Consider the following 19,301-nt stretch of genomic DNA (forward strand, 5'->3'; position numbering starts at 1 on the left):
CTTTTGTTTTGTTTTTTTAGGTCTATGTATGAAATAATAGTTCACAATGTTTTAGTTTGTGTGTTCTTAATAAAATTTGATGTTAAGTATCTATGCCTATTTTCTTTTTGTACATGGAAGGTATTATGGTTTGAATTTGAGGTTCCCCTAAAGCTCATGTGTGAGACAATTCAAGAAGGTTTGGAGGACAAATGATTGGGTTATGAGGGCCTTGACCCAATCAGTGAATTAATCCCCCTGATGAGATTAACTGGGTGGTGACTGAAGGTGAGTAAGGTGTGGCTGGAGAAGGTAGGTTATTAGGGATGTGCTTTTGGGATATATACTTGGTGAGCTGAGCATAGTGTATTTCTGTGCTGCCTTATCATCAGGCGAAGAATAATTTCATTTTGGTGAATTCCAAATTACCACTTTTATTTTGTACTTCATAATTCCCATATATGTTAAATGACATTTTTTCCTAATCCAACACCTCAAAGATTTTTCCCCACATTTTCTTTCAGAAATTTTATAATTTTAGATCTTACATCTGTGATCAATTATGATATTATCTTTGAGTGTCTTTTATTGATACCCAATTTCTCAGCCTTACTTACTATAGGACAACCTGTTTCTTCTCTCCTGACATTTGGTCTAGAACAACTGACCACATATAGGAATCTATTTCTGAACTCTCCTTTCTGGTGCATGCAGCTTTATGTCTATTCTTAGGTTAACACACTGTGTAACTTCATGTCAACATTTTTAAATGAACTATTTTTAGTTTAGGGTGTTTAAGTTAATATGATGTTGTGGGATCTAAAAAAATTTCTAATTAGAGCAAAAATGTTTTACCACTTACAGTATGCCATTTCCTAATTGTGTGGTATTCAAATTGTAGCTTTTTTTCATCTGAATATTAGTTTCTCTATGTAAGACTACTATATCAATTAAATAATTATACTATATCAATTCATATAATTTAATTATATGAACTGTATTCTAGTGCCCGGTAAATACAAAACTCAAAAGTGTTAGCTTCCTTCATTCTTTGCTCAGGAAATTTTAATATGATAAAGTGTTAGTTATTATGTTTGTCATAGATGATAACACCCATGTTAATCATTCATGACAAGTAAAAGAATCAGATAACTCTTTCAGCTAAACATGCATTTGTACTTTTCTACAATAGTTATACTCTTTTTAGGTATATTAACATATATAAACATGTTTGGTCATGACATATATGCATCTATTTTCTCGTGTGTGTGTGTGTATAGGTATTTATTATCCCTTTAAATGCTATCTCTTCCTCTGGAAATCTGGAAATATGTATGCTTCCAGTTGTTATGAATTACATGCAAAATGTCCTTTCCATTATGCTGAATAAAATGTAGGCTTTTTCACATTTTAATATGTTTACATTAACAAATGGTGTTCTAATTCAGAAAACATTTTGTATTTTATGGTTAACATAAATCACAAACTAATTTATGCATTCTAGTTCATGCTGCTTGTTTGATGAATATTGGGAAGGCATTTAACTTATGAAAAAGCAGCAAGTATTTGCATGGATATTTTGGAAGCGTGATAGAGAATGAAAATTTTAAGGAGGTCTGAGTTTTGGAATTTGGTGAAGCTGGTGTTCTTGTTTGCTCCATAGCTTTATTACACAGAATAGTAACTATATAGTTATGAAAATTGTTCTAACTACCACCCACTTCTTATTTCCTAGAACTTCACAGGTTAAATGAGTGCATGGATATTAATATATAAAGCTATTGCATAAGTCTGGCTATGTAATACTTTGGTATTTTGAAAAGAGAAAACCATAAAAATCTATTTTACTGGGTTAGCAAACACTGTGATTTGCTCTCTAAAGGTAATTCAATGTAGATATAAGTAAATCTAGGAATTAAAAAGATCTAACTCCTCCAGCAGGGAATCTTGAGCCTACCATTTTTCAGAAGTTATAGAATAGCAGAGTATTTACAAAAGTTTCAAACTCATATCTAAGTTTGTGTTATACCATTCCTTGTGGAGCAATGTAATTACAAATGAGTAACCATTAAAACAATTATGTTTTCAACATATTTTTCTCCCCAAAGTTGATATATCTCAAATATAGTTGGGAGTTGCCTAATAACTATTCAATACTCTGTGATTTTGAAAATTAGTCTAGGCTATTTATTTTATTTGGCTTCAAATTTTTATAAACTATAACTGGCAGATAACACACTTTATTTATTTTTTCAAATAAGTCTTTATTTAATCTTAATCTCTCTTATAGTTTCTCAGTTTTATACTGAGTCAAGCTTTTATTATTCGTATACATATTTATTATGAAATGTGAATACAGAAAAGTGCACATATCATAATGCTATAGCTTAATGGGTTTCAAAAGTTAATACACCCAGGAAATGATGAAATTTAAACACACACACAAACATAGACACACAGATAAGGAAAGAGGAGGAGAAGAGACAGATAAAAAGAACACTAAACTATTTGATGTTTTGGAATTGCCCCTCGTCTCCTTTACAAGTCTGTAGCCCCCCCAAAGGTAACCACGACTTGAGCCTCCCCTATCAAATATATTATCCTGATGTTTAACTTTATATAATTACAATCAAATAGATACACTTTAGTATCTGTTTTTTATCAACATGTGATATTTATAAATGTTGTTATATGAATTAATAGTTCTGTATTTTTTTTTATTTAAAATCATATATGATAACACCACAACACCACAATTTGTTAATTTATTCTATTCTTGGTGAACAGTTCAGAAATATCCAATTTAGGCTATTACACATTGTACCTGTATAACATTCTGATAATATATTTTAGTGAATATTTTTAAGCATTCCTTTAGGTATATGCTCAGCATTAGAATTACTATTTCTCAGTATATTATTCCAAGAAATTTTCTAAAAGGCTAGTTCCAACTGCCATGACAGATGTATAAATATACTGTTTCTCCTCTATCTTATAAAAATATTGGAATAACATGGTTTATGTTTGTCATGCTAGTGTATGTGTGTGTATATATATATATATATATATGTATATATATATATATATATATATATATATATATATATATATATAATTTTTTTAGTATAATTTTAGTTTGCATTCCCAATAACTAATGGTGGGGCTTTACCCTGTATGTATTCGCTGTTGGATATTTGTGTGTGTATGTATGTGTGTGTGTTTGAAAGACAGAGAGAGATATCTGTTCATCTCATTGAATTTTTTCCTCTGGTTTGTTTTTCATTCCCTCTTAATGGTATCTATATTTCTTCATATGGTCTAGATCCATATCCACTTTAAATATTTATATTTAAGGACATCTTCTCCCAGTCTATGTCTTAAATTTCATCTCCTTTAAGGCTCCCTCTCCCTCTCTCTCTCCTCTTCCTCTCTCTCCATCTTCCTCTCCCTCTCCTTCTACCTCTTCCTCTCTCTCTCTCTCTCTCTACACACACACACACACACACACACAAATATCCAACAGTATACCATACTCTTAATATTTAAAAATCTGGGAAATTAATTCTTCAAATTTGTGCCGTTTTTATGAAATTCTTGGCTATTTTTGTCATGTCTGTATCATGAATTTTTAAGAATGGGTTTATTTATTTCTCTAAAACAACAAAATAATTCTTCTGGAATTTTAATAAGAATATAATTTGGCATTAAGACACAATTGAGAAAATTAGCTTGACAAAAATTTCTCTTAATTCATGCAAATGAAATTCATAAATGAATTTATTTTTGTAGGTTCTGTGTTTATGTATGTCTTAGAAATGTGAAATATCTGGAAATAAATTCAAGAAAAGAAACACATTATCTATAAAAATGTGTACCCCACACACATATGTACAATACCTACAAACAGCAATTATAACCTTTTGGTTGCATTAAATGAAGCAATATATTTTTCTTAAAATATTATTTTACGTGGCTGGGATTGTGGCTCAGCAGTAGAGCTCTCCCCTAGCATGGGTGGGACCCGGGTTCGAGCCTCAGCACCACATGAAAATAAAGGCATTGTGTTGTGTCCATCTACACCTAAAATAAATAAATAAATAAACAAATAGTGTATATATATATATATATATATATATATATATATACACACACATATATATATTAAAAATATTATTTTACATGCAATAAATTCGAAAATTCATTTCATGTATCTGATTTAGATTTAAAAGTAGTTTTTGGGATTATCAAATTTGAAAGCTTATTTTTAAAAGCAATCAAATGAATTCCAGAAACATAGTGACATTTCTATGGAAAACAATAGCACTAGGGTAGATAAATCTATAAATCTTGTGTACTTTGCTCTTCACTGAAATCATACACTATGTATTTCTCCATTCTCAAATAAACGAAGAAGTATGCTGAAGAATATTATTTTAGTTTATAGGCAATGTTAGATAATAATCCCATAGATAATCGAAGCCTTTTTATATAGTCTAGAAATAAAAGTTTATTCTAGAAATAAAACTCAATCATCATTTCAACTATTAGTATTTTTAAAAAGCTTGTAAAAACACTCCATTTCGTTTTTAAAACTTATTTGGTTTACTTAGATGAATCTTTATTGTACTAAATATTTGTAGGTAATATTAATATCCTGAATAGAAAGAAAGAAAATATTTTATTTGTAGTTATTACTCTTTTAATATGTAATAGATAACCAGGACTGCACTTTAAGTCTTGAATACACACACACACACACACACACACACACACAGACACACACACATTCCTGTATTTTTGAAAGATCTAATGTGCATAAGATTTGCTCCCTCATTAACGACCACGTTTTTGTTTTTGTTTTTTGGTACCAGGGGTGCTTAACCACTGAGACACATTACCAACACTTTTTTTCATTTTTTAAAAAATTTTGAGACAGGGTTTCATTCAGTTGCTTGGGGCCTCTTTAAGTTGATGAGGCTGTCTTTAAACTTACAATCCTTCTGCTTCCACCTCTGAGCCTCATGAGTGACTGGCATGCCCCACCATGGCCTGCTACCGTTTTTATTAGCCTAGAGACTAAAAGATAATATCTGGCTCATAGTATGAAGAACCCAATATTTGCTTATAAATCTACTTTTGGTGACTAAATGCTTTTTCTATGCTTGCCATTATAATGAATTTAACAATTTAATGAGGTCTGACATGTTTAGCTCAACACAATGGATTTCAATATTTTAAAATTTCCAGTTTACATTTTAATTTTAATTCATAATTATCCTAGAATTAAAATTATTGTCTTCTCCAGTTTCCTCTCTAGTATCTTCCTTTTCACTGGACATAAAAATAATAACATATTCCTTCAAAATTCTTCATCAGTGTAAGGTCTGTCTCATATAACTTTATATTGGTAGAAAGTAATATAAAAATTACAGTAAACCACTCATCATCCATGATTTTATTTAATTATTATTATTAATTAGTTAATAATCATTAAGTTTATTAGGAAATTTGAGGAATATTCATTCATCAGAGTGACTCTTTTGCCTTCAAGCAAATTCCGAGGGTTGTGCATATTTGTAAAAGCAGTAGGAAACAGTGGGGGTTGGGGGCAAATATTTTTAATCTGAAATATTGGTATTTAATTCACAACAATTTAAAACAAATTTGTGTTCATATTTACAAATTTATATACATCCATGCATTGCTTAATATTGGGAAGATATTTTCAAAATGCATCATTAGTGAATTTTGTCCTTGTGTGGATATCATACAGTATACTTAACAAGTCTAGATGTTTCAGTAATTCATTCCACACAGCCTCTGGATGCAGGAAGTTAAGAGAATGTAAAAATGAAATGAATGAGGTGCTGCCATTCTAACACCCCAAATTGTTTTGCTATAAACTTTTCTTTATAGGTAAGAGTAGAATTAAAATAACAATATTATATATATATATATATATATATATATATATATATATATATGCCCATAGCATAGTCATGTATTATCAATATTATGTTACACACAATCAAATATTTTATACAAAGTAGATTTACCTAAAGGTATAATGATTAGATTAGGTTGGTTTATACCAGCATACCCACAAACATATAAGTAACTTATTGCATTCCAATGGCTATGATCTCACTAGGGATAAGATTTCTTTCATTCCATTATAGCTTATGGGACCATGCTCCTATATGAAGTCTATTGTTGACCAAAATATCATTATCTGCAGCATGACTACAGACAGATGCATTTAACACATACATTGACAACTGCTAGTATAACATTTGCTACTTTTCTTCAGAGTCAAGAATAAGCGGAGGGTGGGACACATTTTGATGCTCTGCCACATTTTTTACATATTTTGTTGATCTATTCAGTGACTTATTTTTCTTCTTTTTTTTTAACTTCACTTATTATGCTCACTCTAATCTAAATGAAGCTGTTCTTAAGGGTTAGCCAAGAGAAGCAGAACATATTTGACAAAGCCTTAATGGCTAGAAAATCAGTATTGACATTTGAATTGAGTACATTCGCAAAGCTCTCAAGGAATTTTATGCCTTGGAAGAATGCTATTGGAAACTGCAAAATCATAATGGAAGTAATCAGAAACAACCACATCATATGTTTAACAGAGGGTAACTTTTAAAATGTTTATACTAACATACAGGATAAAAAAAGGCAATATCACACAGACACTACAGAAATACAGAAGATAATTAGAAATTATTTTGAAACCCTATATTCCAATAAAATAGAAAATAGTGAAGATACCGATAAATTTCTTAAGTCATATGATTTGTCCAGATTGAGTCAGGAAGATACACACAATTTAAACAGACCAATAACAAAGGAGGAAATAGAAGAAGCCATCAAAAGACTACCAACCAAGAAAAGCCCTGGAACGGATGGATATACAGCGGAGTTTTACAAAACCTTCAAAGAAGAATTAATACCAATACTTTTCAAGTTATTTCAAGAAATAGAAAAAGGAGATCATCCAAATTCATTCTATGAGGCCAACATCTCCCTGATCCTGAAACCAGACAAAGACACTTCAAAGAAAGAAAACTACAGACCAATATCTCTAATGAACTTAGATGCAAAAAATCCTCAATAAAATCCTGGCGAATCGAATACAAAAGCATATCAAAAAAATTATGAACCATGATCAAGTAGGATTCATCCCTGGGATTCAAGGCTGGTTCAATATACGGAAATCAATAAATGTTATTCACCACATCAATAGACATAAAGATAAGAACCACATGATCATCTCAATAGATGGAGAAAAAGCATTTGACAAAGTACAACATCCCTTTATGTTCAAAACACTAGAAAAACTAGGGATAACAGGAACTTACCTCAACATCATAAAAGCTATATATGCTAAGCCTCAGGCTAGCATCATTCTGAATGGAGAAAAACTGAAGGCATTCCCTCTAAAATCTGGAACAAGACAGGTATGTCCTCTTTCACCACTTCTATTCAATTTAGTTCTTGAAATACTAGCCAGAGCAATTAGACAGACAAAAGAAATTAAAGGCATTAAAAATAGGAAAAGAAGAACTTAAATTGTATCACTATTTGCGGCTGGTATGATACTATATCTAACAGACCCAAAATGGTCTACAAAGAAACTACTAGAGTTAATAAATGAATTCAGCAAAGTGGCAGGATATAAAATCAACACACATAAATCAAAGGCATTCCTGTATATCAGCGACAAATCCTCTGAAATGGAAATGAGGACAACCACCCCATTCACAATATCCTCAAAAAAAAAAAAAATACTTGGGAATCAACCTAACAAAAGAGGTGAAAGACCTATACAATGAAAACTATAGAACCCTTAAGAGAGAAATAGAAGACGACCTTAGAAGATGGAAAAATATACCCTGTTCATGGATAGGAAGAACTAACATCATCAAAATGGCAATATTACCCAAAGTTCTCTATAGGTTTAATGCAATGCCAATCAAAATCCCAAGGGCATTTCTTGTAGAAATAGATAAAGCAATTATGAAATTCATATGGAAAAACAAAAGACCCAGAATAGCAAAAGCAATTCTAAGCAGGAAGTGTGAGTCAGGCGGTATAGCGATACCAGATTTCGAACTATACTGCAGAGCAATAGTAACAAAAACAGCATGGTACTGGTACCAAAACAGGCAGGTGGACCAATGGTACAGAATAGAGGACACAGAGACCAATCCACAAAATTAAAACTTTCTTATATTTGATAAAGGGGCTAAAAACATGCAATGGAGGAAGGATAGTATCTTCAACAAATGGTGCTGGGAAAACTGGAAATCCATATGCAACAAAATGAAACTGAATCCCCTCCTCTCGCCATGCACAAAAGTTAACTCAAAATGGAACAAGGAGCTTGATATCAAATCAGAGACTCTGCGTCTGATATAAGAAAAAGTTGGCTCCGATCTACATATTGTGGGGTCGGGCTCCAAATTCCTTAATAGGACACCCATAGCACAAGAGTTAATAACAAGAATCAACAAATGGGACTTACTTAAACTGAAAAGTTTTCTCTCAGCAAGAGAAACAATAAGAGAGGTTAATAGGGAGCCTACATCATGGGAACAAATTTTTACTCCTCACACTTCAAATAGATCCCTAATATCCAGAGTATACAAAGAACTCAAAAAATTAAACAGTAAGAAAACAAATAACCCAATCAACAAATGGGCCAAAGACCTGAACAGACACTTCTCAGAGGAGGACATACAATCAATCAACAAGTACATGAAAAAATGCTCACCATCTCTAGCAGTCAGAGAAATGCAAATCAAAACCACCCTAAGATACCATCTCACTCCAGTAAGATTGGCAGCCATTCGGAAGTCAAACAACAACAAGTGCTGGCGAGGATGTGGGGAAAAGGGTACTCTTGTACATTGCTGATGGGACTGCAAACTGGGGCTGCCAATTTGGAAAGCAATATGGAGATTCCTGGGAAAGCTGGGAATGGAGCCACCATTTGACCCAGCTATTGCCCTTCTCGGACTATTCCCTGAAGACCTTAAGAGAGCATACTACAGGGATACTGCCACACCGATGTTCATAGCAGCACAATTCACAATATCTAGACTGTGGAACCAACCCAGATGCCCTTCAATAGATGAATGGATAAAAAAAAATATGGCATTTATACACAAGGGAGTATTACGCAGCACTAAAAAATGACAAAATCATGGAATTTGCAGGGAAATGGATGGCATTAGAGCAGATTATGCTTAGTGAAGCTAGCCAATCCCTAAAAAACAAATGCCAAATGTCTTCTTTGATATAATGAGAGCAACTAAGAACAGAGCAGGGAGGAAGAGCTGGAGGAAAAGATTAACATTAAACAGAGACATGAGGTGGGAGGGAAAGGGAGAGAAAAGAGAAATTGCATGCAAATGGAAGGAGACCCTCATTGTTATACAAAATTACATATAAGAGGTTGTGAGGGGAATGGGAAAAAAAAAACAAGGAGAGAAATGAAATACAGTAGATGGGGTAGAGAGAGAAGATGGGAGGGGAGGGAAGGGGGGATAGTAGTGGATAGGAAAGGTAGCAGAATACAACAGTCACTAATATGGCATCATGTAAAAATGTGGATGTGTAACCGATGTGATTCTGCAATCTGTATTTGGGGTAAAAATGGGAGTTCATAACCCACTTGAATCTAATGTATGAAATATGATATGTCAAGAGCTTTGTAATGTTTTGAACAACCAATAAAAAATTATATTTTAACTCAGTTTAAAAGAAAAAAAAATAAAATGTTTATACTGAGTTCCCTGAAATTCAAGTAAATTTCTTAGATTTTAAAATTTCATTCAATTTTAAAATTTCCAGTTTACTTTTTAATTTTAATTCACAAATCTCCTAGAATTAAAATTATTGCCTTATCCAGTTTCCTTTCTAGTATCTTCCTTTTCACTGGAGATAACAATAATAGCAAATAGCAGTTATAAAAATTTTGGTTGCATTAAATGAAGCAGTGTGGTTTTTTTTGGAATTTTATTTTACATGCAGTAAATTTGAAAATTTATTTCATGTAGGTGATTTAGTTTTAAAATTAGATTTTGGAAATATCTAATCTGAAAGCTTATTTTTAAAAGCATGTATAAAATAATACAATTCTTAGAACTTTACTCGAATTGAGTCATATTATCCTCACAAGGACCCTGTGATATAGGTGCTGCCATCCACAATTTGCAGGTAAAGAAATCAAGTCAAAATATCTCTTGTTGGATCTTACAGAAAGTTCTAAAGCTTGAGTTTGATTCAGGTCTGACTTTGCAGCCACCATGCTAAATCAATGTAATATCTTGTGTTTTCTCTGTATTCACAACAGGGCAATGTGGCTATTTGGCCACCTACAGCTAAATGGGAACATCTGTTTAATGTGTGGTGAAGGATGCTAATGATTTTTAAATATGGCTCTGTTGAAGATATTGGCTATCTTAGGACCATATTAATTTTAAAACAACATTAAGTATAAGACATGTCTTTTTTAATCACATATTTTCAGATAACAGCGAATTGTTTTTGTGTGTATTGATTTATAAGATGGGTTCTATTTCTGTTTTTAGAAGTATTAAAATGTGAGTAAAATGTTTCCTGACATTTTAATAGCTAGGTAAAAATAATGGGTCATATGTATCAATAGAATTTTATGGGTAAAATATTAAAAGATATAACTTGAATATCAGAACAGAATTACTTTACTATTTGGGAGTTAAAATATAGTTACTGTACATTGAACATTAATGAATATTTATAATAATACATTAAATTATATTATATTTATAAATGTAAATAATATTGTCAATTATTACATCAATAAAGTGATATGTGAAAAAGATAATATGAATAATAATAATTGAACAGGAAATTGAAGTACATGAAAAATAAGCTTCGACAAGAGAATTTTTCATGAAGTAGTACATCTAAAAAGAAAGACCAGGAATATCCTGTTAGGCTTGAACTAAACACACTTGAAAACTCTGGAAATTATTACCAGAATTGCTTTAGAGGCTTTCAAATACTTCAGTGGAAAACTACTGGATTGTGTTCAAATCAGAATTGAATAAATTAAAATGTATGTTGCAAATCAGGTAAAAGATATAAAGTATAAGTAGCATTCATAAAGATAGTCTGCCCCTGCTAGTGGGTCTTGAGATTGTTATTAACTGTATAGAAGACCAACTCTACTAGTTCGCACGGAGAATTTGAGTTCAGTGCTAAAAGTATATTAAATTTCTCTACTTGAGGCTGGGCAAGTTGGTGCACACCTGTAATCTCTTTGGATCTGGAAGGTGAGGCAGGAGGATCAGGAATTCAAAGCCAGCCTCAGCAAAAGTGAAGCACTAAGCAAATCATTGAGACCCTGTCATTAAGTAAAACACAAAACAGGGCTGGGGATGTGGCTCAGTGGTTGAGTGACCCTGAGTTCAAATCCTGGTACAAAAAAATAAAAATCACTACTTGAAAATGGAAAATCAAAACAAACATTATAAATTGTACAAATTTGTTTTAACCTTTGAAGAATGACATCAATACAATTTACAGAACTAGGCTGATTATATATTTTTTACAGAAATATAACATTCTATTATCAAGGTGAAAAGGTAACATTTTATTTTCTATTATGTAAAAAACATGCAGAATTCAAATTATTTAAATTAATTTTTAAAGTAAATTCATTAATTTTAAAAATTAATCCACTTTGAAATTCAATATTAATTTCAAAATTAAAATCTGATTACACTTTAGTTTGAAAATATTTTATAGACATATATTACTGTGCTTTGGAAGTTTAAAAATCTGTGACTTTAATGACTGAATATTAGAGTTCATGGAAAAATATTACTGGTATTTTTGACCAGTCTATGATGCTGAAATTTATTTTACTCTACTAACTTACATATGTACCACTCACTAAAGATAAGAAAAGTTACCCCACTGAAGTAATAACTTTTGCCTTTTGAATTAAATTATTTAATTGTTTACATTTATGAAACTATGTATAGTATTTTCAGGAAGTAAAAGTCTTTTATGTTAAGGGGTAACTTTGAGGTTTCTAATATTCTCAGGGCTGGGGGGATATGAACTTTTGATTGTTAATATACTGATTAAAAATAATAAGTGAATAAATATTTCTCCTATGCCCTCAAATCAAATAAAAATTGGACAGCACTAGGTAATTTCAAAAGCAACTTCAGGGACTTCCTAGAATAACCTCAATGAGAAGCAGGACAAAAGCACCTTTCTCTAAATTATTTGAATATTTTTAGATTTATAAGAATTTGGCCCAGGGATGACTGAAAAAGAGCTCGGTTTCCCAGCCCTCCATTATTTCTTCCTTAAAATACTTTTTCAGACCTTGTCCTTGTCCAGGTTGCTATAATAAAACAGCATAGAATGAAAAGCTCAAAAAACCGTTTACTTATTTTTTACAGTTCTAAATTCAGAAAAGCCCAAGACCACAGTGCTGTGAGATCCAAAGTCTGCTTAGGCCCCTTTTCATGGTTTGCAGAAGAAGTACTTTTTGTGTCTTCACATAGTGAAAATTAGAGAAAGAGAAAAAGAAAGACATGAAAAATATAAAAGGCTCTTTTAAGTAAAAAAGTATAACTATATTAAAGGATGAGGAACTTAGTGTTAAGGTTTCAGTTATTCAGAAATTAAACATATTTACATAAATCTTAATTAAAACCGAATTACACTTTTCTTTCTTAAAAACTAGTAGCTCGCTTTATTACATTTCAATGATGTATCACTGTGCTAGGTATTTTAAATATTTTTGCTTTGTTGAATATTGACTACTAATAATTATCTGTATCATATGCATTGATGGTTAGTGACGCTATTGTATAAGTACAAAATGTGTAATGAATGAATCAAGTTAATTAATATATTCATCATCTCAAATAATTACCATAGATTTCCTCTGTCTGACTGAAAATCTGTACTACCTGACCAATGTCTCTTCATTTGCCTACAATTTTTTCCTGCCTATAGTTAAAAACAATCTCTCTGAGTTTGCAAGTTTAATTCTTTGAGATTTCAGATGTAGATTTCATGTGTGAAAAAATGCTCAATTTCACTTTTCATCCCCAGCTTACCTTATTTAATGTAATGTCCTTAAGTTTCATTTACAAGCTCACCAATGATAGAATTTCCATCTTTTAAAGCCGAAAATTATTTAATTGTGTATATGCATATCAATTTATTCATCCAATCATCTGTTGATGGAAACTAGGGAAGTTGAATCCATATGTTTACTATTGTGAATAATGCTATAATTACCATAGGATTGCTCATATCTCCTTGATATGCTGATTTATATACATACACATATATATTTATAGATGTTATATATATGTATATATTTATATGTACATATATATATATATATGTATATATATATATATATTTATATATATATACACACACACAGACATACACAAACACACACACACATACACATACTTCTGGGGAAAATGGTGCTGGGTCAGTTTCTCATTATAATATATTAAGAACAACTCAAATATTAAGTATACAAAAATTTAAATAATACTGAAAAGTAAGACAAAAGAAGAAGATAAATAATAAATTACATATGAGGACATATGTGAATATTTGGTGTTAGTATGTGGAAAAATTTCTAGACAAATAATGGATTATATTATAAAAGAAGCCATTAAAGATTTGAAAACATATATGCAAAAGGGAGATCAGCTATCCAAAATTTTTTATTTTTTTGTGTGTATGGTCTGAACATTTTTTTATATATTTTTTATTTGTTTTAATTAGATACACATGGCAGTACAATGATCTTGACATATCATACATTTGAATCTGATGGGGTATAATTTCTCATTTTTCTGAGTGTACAGGTTGCAGAATCACATAAGCAAAATCCAGAGAAAACATGTAATTTTTAAAAATATTATTTTAGTTGTACATGGACACATTTATTTATTTATTTTTATGTGGTGCTGAGGATCTAACCTAGTACTTCACGCATGTGAGGCTAGTGCTCTACCACTGAGCTATGACCCCAGCCCCGAAAATAAGTACTTTATCATGCATGTTGTATCTAAAATTAATAACCTTAATAAAATATTAATAAACATTAACATCAAAAATAGAAACAAAATATAACTTAAAAATGAGCAAGAAGTATTAGTAATATTTTGTCAAATAATAAATTAAAAATTCATATTTTAGTATCTTCAAATGGAGATCACCAAAGCAATTCAAAAAAATAGAAATAAAATGATCAATAATGATGATTTAAAACAAATTGGAACTTTTTATTTTTACATTTTGTTGAATATTAATAGTAAGACATTGAAATAATAATTTGATTTTGCCAGTTTGTGCACAAATTGTTTTAAAAAGAGTTCTGCACAGCAATTTGACCATATGCCAGGAGGTACTTAAAAACTCTCAAACTTACTAAGTCCCTTTCTAGGACTATTTCCAAGAAAAATATCAGAGGTTTAGACACAATTTATGAAGAAAGATGCACATAGCTTTCATAATTTAAAAAATAAACAGCAGTCACTTTTCAATGAGGGCAACTCTACCATCTCTTTTTTTCAACTTAATTTTGACCGATTTTATACAATTCTATTTTTCTTCATGGTAATCATTGACTTATACTGTTATTATAATTTATTGACTTCATTTATCATTATTATGACCATTTTGCCATGAAAATATAAGCTGTGTGTGTACAGAAATGTCTTTTCTCTAGTTTTGTTATCTAATGTATCCAAGTGTAAAGAAAATAGGCCCTTCTTATAATAGGCACTCAATAAATATCTGGTGAATAAAATAATTGGTACAAAATTATAAGAATTAGTAAAAAAATTATAAGAATTATAAGTGACTATAATTAAGTACTGGGAATAAATCTTGTTTTAAAGTAAAATAATGCAACCAGATATATTCATGCATATAATACTTTTCCATATGTGTGAACAAAATCAGAACACATCATTCTAATATAGGGATCATATATTTGCAAATGCAAATATTTACATGTATAGAACACAAGAGTGCTTGTACCCAAATAGTAAAATTCAAATTGATCTTAATTTTTAAAATTTTTATCAATATTTATTTCTTCTATTTTCTCATGTTGTTTATCAATATTTATTCCTCCAGATTTTCTATATTATTTATGTTCATTTAGAAACATTATTTTTATAAATATCACAGGTTAACTATAGTTTAATATTGAAATATGATGTATCTCAACATTACACATTTGAGAAAAAATATATTAGTATAGAAGTATGAAGTAGGGAAGAAAGAAAATATAGGATGTAAAATGTGATGGTATAGAACATTAGTGTACAAGTAAAATCTGCAATTTTAATGAAGAAGACAACACAGTTTGGAAGAATGATACCTCACACAAGCCACAAACATCCCTCTGCCAGATTATTGATCACAAAGGTCCCTAAATGCTTTCACTGCCTGTACATTCACACCTATAGTCCATTCTGATGGCAGTCAGAGGGCTTTTAGTACATAAGAAAAACTGTTTTCTTCCAAAAATGTCTCATGGTTTCCTACATCATTCAGGACAAAGGCCAAAGTCTTTAACATTGTCTACACACACACAATAGATCTGAAACAACCTTCAGTTAATTCTGTGATCAAATTACATCATGTCAAAATTTTTCTGATTGTTCTTTATAAAACAGCAAACCTTCAACTCAGAGAAACAGTATTTCTCACTATCCCTCTTCCTCTGATTTAATTTTTCCACTGGAATTGTCAGAATCTGATATATATCATAATTTATATTACTCATCATAATTTAGGTATATATGCCTCATGAATAAATATTAAGTATACAGAAATTAGTCGATAGCTGTGACATATAGTTCCATTGATTCCAGAGCCTGAGGCAAGAGGATCACAAGTTCAAGCAACTTGGCGAGACCTTCTCTCAAAATAAAAATAAAAAGGGTTGCAGAACAGGGCCCACTGGTGAAGCGTCCCTGGGTGGAATCCCTATTGAATCCCTGGGTTGAAACCACACAAACAAAAAGAAGGAAATATATACATATATCATACATATACACAGAGAATATTCATATATCTAGACCATGGGCCACTATATATTTGACATGTCTACTGCCTTCTATAGTTATACATATCATATACTTATGTGTTTTACTGCCTGGTGTTTGTGTTCATGCACACATTTACAACACCTGTTTTCTGTCAATCTTTGGTTATGAAAATGTCATGTTTATGATATCTTTCATGCAGCACTGTAATTCTTTATCTAGTGGAGGGCCTGAGACATGCATGAAAACTAAAGAATACATTTTACTAAGTAAGAATTTTAAAAAAAATAGCATTTTGCAGTTATTTTTCCCAGTTTAATAAGAAAGATTTGATTAATAATATTTGCATATAATATGAGACCTTACAAATTTACCCTATTTGTATCTATCTTTTCATTGATGAGATCAGATTGTTAGTCTACATGTATGTATCTATGCCTTATAGTTGTGCTTAATTTTATATTGATGCTTGATTTCAATAATTTTCTGCTAGGTGTCTCTGTTAGAAGTGATTTTTCCCGAAGTTGCTGCCATTTCCTTAAGTTCCCTTGCCAGTAACATACAATTGCAAAACATTTGAAGAGAAAAGAAAGTTGAATAGATAGCCAACAGAAGTATTTTAATTTAACCCTATTCATGCATCAATGGAGACATAACAGGAGGTTCAAAAAAATGTGCAGATTGTTTTGCACACCTCAACAGAAATTAACTTATACTTGATTCTAAGTGCTTAATTTCTTTCAGCCTGTGTAGAAAGGATTAAATTTGACTGAGAATCTCTTTTAACAGGATTATAGGATTATCTTCAGATTTTTCTTTTATTTTTCCCTTTTCTTGTATCTTATCAGATTAGAAAAGAAACCAGTTCATTTGTATATGTTCATGTCCAGAGTTTTCTGGGTACCTCATCTTTGAGATGTAAGAATTTTAGGACTTAAACATAAATGTAAATATTGGTCCTCACATCTGTTCTAAGGAAGTATTAATGGTTTAAATTTTGTACATAACTAAAATTATAGTATTTTGATAAAGAGCATAGCTGATATTTTTGTGGTCCCATGTATTCAATAAAAAAAAGATTGTTGACCAGTACAACTTAAATAAATTATTTCTAGCAACATTATTTTTGATTTAACAAGTCTTTGGGATGCATTATACTTTCTTAGAGAGTTAAGTAAAGAAATTTGATAATTTGGCAAAAATTACCTAGAGATCATTCCATATTTATTGAGCTGAAACCTATTTCTGAAAACTGTAATTTAGGAATTGTCTCTAAAATAACAAAAAAGGATTCTCATAGCATTAAAATCAGCTCGATAATGATTTTTTTAGTCAGCATTTTCACTTCTGTGATCAAAAATTCTGACAAGAAAAATTTTACAGGAGGGAAAGTTTATTTTGGGGCTCAAGGTTTCAGAGTCTCAGTATAGAGACAAGGACTCAATTGTTCTGGGTCCAATAAGAGATAGAAAATCTATGACCAGTGTGATTCTGCAATCTGTACAATCAGAAAAATGAGAAATTACACCCCAATTGATTCAAATGTACGAATTGCCAAGATCATTGTAAAGTCTGTGTAGCTAATTAAAAAGAAAGAAAGAAAGAAAGAAAGAAAGAAAGAAAGAAAGAAAGAAAGAAAGAAAGAAAGAAAGAAAATCATGGCCAAAGAGTATTGTGTAGGAAAGTGGCTCAGGACATGGACATCAGGAAACAGAAAGCTCAGCTTGTCAAAAAAATATATACCCAAAGGTACACCCTCCAATAACCCACCCCTTCCTGCCATACTCTGTATGCCTACTGTTAGAAACCAGTTAATCGCTATCAAGGAATTAATGCACTGATTAGATTAAGACAATCATTTTACCTCCAAACTTTCTTGCATTGTCTCACACAAAAGCTTTTGAGGAACACCTCATATCTAAACTATAGCAATATGTATCTATAAAAATAACATGCAAATGGATGAGTATTGTAAAATAAAATATATAGATTGTTCAAAGTTTAGTACGTTCAGATGCAAGGGAATTAATAGTGGCTTGGGGTGAAATATTCCTCTTCAGAAGTAGATTTATTTTCATTCTTCTAATCATATTCTTGTTTTAGGGATATAGCAACTGGAATTAATTTTGTGGTAGACATGTGGGAAATACTGTGGCAACAATTATTAGTGTTTTTCAGTTATTTTCATTTAGTAAGGAGAAGTTGGGTGCAGAAAATGGGTGTGAGATAATGAGACTTGCCAGCATGAGATTTATTAATGGATCTACAGATGTTGCAGAAGTATTTGAAAGGAAAACAATACAAAGTAATCTTATACAAAATAATTATATGGGTTATCTATGGGGACAGAAGGGTACAATAAAATAGTAGAATCACATAAAAAGAAAAATAACTTTGTAGTCAGTAGATTGATGGATAATTCAGGAAATTAATGATGCCAACTGAAGGTCATGTGGAAAGTACAGATCAGTAGAATTGACCTTAATCCTAGGTAGCCATAATGATATAGAGAATATTGAACAGAAGATGCTGGGGGTGAAGAATGGTGCATGTGGAGAAATTAAAAATCTACACTTCTTTAGGCACCATAAGGGAACTTTAGAGGTTTTATCTATGTGTAACTTTTTACCTTCTTTCCACACAATTCTACTTTGCAATTTTCATTTGTAGGAAAACTTAAAAATTTTCTGTACAAGCTGGAGGCCACGTGACACAATCTAGACACTGAAACATTAGCAGAAGACTTCTTCAAGGTTTCTAATAAAACACACATGGGCTTTAGAAATAAATGAGTTTACTGTCTTCTGTAAGCATTAGATATTTGACATAAAGGATTTTTAAAAATTTTACGATTTTAACATCTTGAAATTGTTTAACATGTCTCTCTAAAAATCCTGTGTAAGTGTAGAATATTCTTAGTCAGATTTTTACTAATCAGATTGCTATGAAAATCAACTGAAAGCTTAAAAACCAAAACAAAACAAAACCAAAAATAAAACAAACAAAGAAACAAAAAAAAAGCAAAAAAAACAAATTACATCTCACATGAATCTTTTTGGACCATTATCTCCAGTGTGAATATTTAAAATTTGTATTTTCAAAAATCCTGCAGAATATATTTATGCACAGAAGTAATAAAAGTACTGTCTTACATAGGATATTGAAGGATTGAGAATTTGGTCCAAATAATCTCTGGAATATGATAAGTGT

The sequence above is a fragment of the Marmota flaviventris genome, chromosome 7 (assembly GCF_047511675.1).
Source record: "Marmota flaviventris isolate mMarFla1 chromosome 7, mMarFla1.hap1, whole genome shotgun sequence".
In the NCBI taxonomy this organism is placed as follows: Eukaryota; Metazoa; Chordata; class Mammalia; order Rodentia; family Sciuridae; genus Marmota; species Marmota flaviventris.